The sequence below is a fragment of the Aethina tumida genome, chromosome 8 (assembly GCF_024364675.1).
Source record: "Aethina tumida isolate Nest 87 chromosome 8, icAetTumi1.1, whole genome shotgun sequence".
Lineage (NCBI taxonomy): Eukaryota > Metazoa > Arthropoda > Insecta > Coleoptera > Nitidulidae > Aethina > Aethina tumida.
The window spans coordinates 4,885,171-4,889,486 of NC_065442.1; positions in this window are offsets into that span (position 1 = coordinate 4,885,171).

Below are 4,316 nucleotides of genomic sequence, written 5' to 3' on the forward strand. Positions count from 1 at the left end.
ATTTTGGACCCATAATTTATTTTATTTAAATATGTCTTTTCACAGACGCCACCTTTGTATGCTACTTTCCCATTCACAGACTCGGCGGTACGGCAAAGGTCCTCCAATATACGAATAATTTCCTTAGATTCCAAATCATCTTTGTAATCTTTGAAATCTAATCCATGCAGGTGATTCCTTAACCATACCGCCGTTCGTCGATCTTTATCAGGCAAGGATCTGAACGAACCCACTTTAAAGTAATGTAAATACGTACGTTCAGAATCCGTGTCTAATATGGCTAATTCTTTGGAAAGAAACTCTTTGTTCACGTTGAACCCATCCATATCTGCTGTTGCGGTTCCTGTTGCTGTTATGGTTGCAGTTGCTGTTGCTGTTGCGGTTCCTGTTGCTGTTGCGTTTGCGGTTGCAGTTGCTGTTGCAGTTGCTGTTGTTGATGTGGTTAGCACATAGGTATGTACAGTCATCAGCAGAATGGCATTACCACCCTAAGGTCGAGTTTCGTTTGCGACCTGAACAAGCGGGCTCGCATAAATTATCCCAAAATTTACATTTATTTGTATTTTAGTAGGTAAGTAACATTTTGTGTGACCATCTTAACGCAATAATTGTAGAATACTTCTGTAAATTTAAAGTTTTTGGAGTAGATGTATAATTATATTATTATAAATTTATTATTTATAAATTTACATCGTATGATTTACAATATATTTTGTGCATTTATTTTTGATATTAATAGATGAAATAAAATAACTAAATATAAAGCAAAATATATAGTTATTTATTATATAGTTTTATTAAATAAATATATTAATAATATAAATAAAATTAAAAACGAGTGTAGCCGCCATCAGCAGCTATTACGGCTTCAAAACGATCCCTCATTGAATTAACAATATTGTGACAATAGTTCCGTCTTCGCAAACCTTCCCATATGTGGAGGCAATGCTGATACAGGTCTCCAGGCGTTCGTTCGTTGTGGTTCTCCCACATCTGCATCATGAGCCCCCAAAGGTTTTCGATTGGGTTAAGATCCGGTGACCTAGAAGGCCATGGTATTCTGTTTATCTCTCTGTGGGCCGCAAACCACTCTCTCACAATACGAGCTCGATGAATGGGGCAATTGTCGTCAACAAAATTAATTACCTCCATATCATCGGCTGGGTAAAGGATCGGTCAGTCTGAGTTATGTTCCTACTATTCAGATACTCAATTACGAATGGCAGTAGTGGTTGCTAATATAACGTAAAGCGTAAAAAAGTAGCCGCTATATAATTAGAAGGAGTCGTTTTATTCAATTCACTGAATAGAGTGAAATCATGACCAATGACCGCATAATAATTTATTATCCCAATTGCTTACAACTAAAAAGTATGACTATATTTTAAAATATTTATAATAAATACTAAAAAACAATAGTATTTGAATTCTCAAAAAAGCGAAATAATTTTATACATTTTTATTAGTTTTTATAAATAGGGCTATTTTATTTAATTTATGTCTACCTGAGATAATAATTTGCAAAAACTAAGTTTTTTCAAGATTAAAGAAATATTTCTAAAAATATGAAATACTTATTATATAATCGACAGAAGTAAATATTTTGGTACCATTGACCCTTTGTTACGTCTACCTGGGTTTTATGGTTATTTTTTTTGGGGTTCTGGGCGGGGCTTAGCGATAGCGGGTCGCAAGGGATTTTGTTTGGAAAGTGGTAATGCCATTCTGCTGATGACTGTACATACACTTACTGTGTGAATATTTCTTATGATAGTAATTCTGTAAGTCTGAGCTCACTATTTATACAGAAATATGGTCCGCAAAAAAGAAAAAAATAAAAACCAGTGGAAAGTGGAACAATAACTTGATCAATAAATCATACAGCAGTTGCAATTGCAGTGTACTGCTTTAAAATCTGGTTTTATTAAAAAAAAATGGTAGGTATCATCTCAGGGAGCATGCAAATATAAATTGACCACATTTTTTAGAAATGAATCAGTTCGAAGAGAAACAAATATCCATCGACAACAATTTTGCAATTGTCTGTATTTGAGTTTGTATCTGTCTGTGTTATCCACATAAAAATGTAAGTATTTTTTTTTTGGTGTGATTTATATGTCTCTTTAGTTACAATAAATATTTTTAGAACAATGAATATAAACGCAATTAATTCGAAGGTTCAATTGAAGAAACATTCACCAATAAGAAGTTTGAAAAAACAAAAAAAATATATTATAAGGGACATGCATATAGTGGGCAGTAAATATGGAAAAACAGTACAAGTTGAATTGGATGATGAAATAGTTTATCTGCCCAAAAGGCTAGTACCCATAGTAGAGGCTGAAATCTCCAAATTTAAATCTGACAAATATTCGCTTATATATAAAGCAGACTTGCCTCACAATACGGTTGATATTGAAATAATAGAAAATTAATTTATTTTTAATTGTAAAAATATGATATCCAATAATTGTAATAATAATAATAATATTATCTGTGAAATTAGTAATGTTTGCGATGAAATAGTTAATACAATTAATCATGCAGTTACTATAATGAGTAAATCACAAATTGAAAAATGAAAAAAAATAATAATGCATCAAAATGTCGATACTGTGTTGTTTGTGGAGAGGGGGTTGAGAGGTGGAATCAGTCAATGTTCTCATAGGTATGCAACTGCTAATGATAAATATATGAATGAAGATTATGATTCAGAGGGTCCAAGTAAATTTTTGATGTACTTCGACGTGAATAACTTATATGGTTGGGCAATGTGTCAACCTTTACCCTATGAAAATTTCGGATGGATTGATGTCAATAATGATTTCGATGTTTTACAAGTTGCCGACGATTTGGATATTGGATAAAATTTAGAAGTTGATTTGGATTATCCTCAACACTTGCACGACACACATTCCGATCTACCATTTTGTCCGCAATCTCTTATACCACCAAATTCAAAATTACCTAAACTACTTGTCACTTTACATCCTAAGAAGAATTACGTCATTCATTATCGAAATTTAAAGCAAGTGACGCGTTTTGGTCTGGTGCTGAAAAAAATTCATAAAATTTTAAAATTTAATCAATCTTGTTGGCTAAAACCGTACATCGAATTAAATACGATTTTGAAAAAGATATTTTTAAACTTATGAATAATGCAGTGTTTGGAAAAACAATGGAAAACGTACGAAAATATCGAAATATTAAATTGGTTACATGTTGGGAGCGTCGTTATGGTGCCAAAATTTTTATTAGTAGCCCCCGTTTCCATAGTCGCACCACAAATTAGAGGTGGTATGTAATAAGCCCTTTTACATAGGCATGTCCATTTTAGACTTATCAAAAGTATATCTTTACGAATTTCACTATAAGGAAATGATTCCTCATTTTAATAATAATTTAAAATTATTATATGTCGATACAGACAGTCTTATATATCGAATTGAATGTGAAGATGTCTATACGGATTTTATCAAGTTAAATTTAAATTTATTTGATACCAGTGACTATCATGCAAACAATGTTTACAATATTCCTTTGACTAATAAAAAAGTGGTGGGTTTAATGAAGGATGAATTAAATGGGAACATCATGACTCATTTCGTTGGTTTGCGATCTAAAATGTATTCATTTAAATTTATTGAAGGTAGCAGCACAAGCAGCAGTAGCAGCTGCCATAATAATAATAATAGTAATAACAAATCTGTTAAATGCGTTAAAAGAGCTAAAAGAGTTAAAGTAATATTATAAAAAATTCTATAACTTTTGATGATTATGTGGAATGTAATAATATATGTATGTATTAATAAAATTGTTAATAAAAACACTGTTGTTTTTTTTATATATATCTTTATTTAAATTATTTACAATATTCCATATCCAATAGCACTTGATCCTTGAAAAATATCAAACATAGAATTTTTTTCACATCTGACACACATAAATCGAAAAGTATGTTGTATTTTTCACATATTTTAATTATTTTTTATGATGATGATAATGATGTTGATCATTGGTTAATGAGACACAGACATAAATGCTTTCGTTAACGTAACATTCTCTCATAATGTTGTTGTTGTTGTTGTTCAGTTGTATAAAGTCTGAAGCCTCCGACAATATTTCCATGAGATCATCCCATTCTACTGTAGTAAATGAAATTTACTCTGTTAAATTTATCCTGCAGTTCTATAACAATTCGAAAATTATTGAATTTATTCAATCCACATGTAATTTGAGTTGTCTGAGTGATATAAGTTGATTTTATAAGAAGATTTTGCAATGGATCATCATCATCATCATCATCATCATCTTGC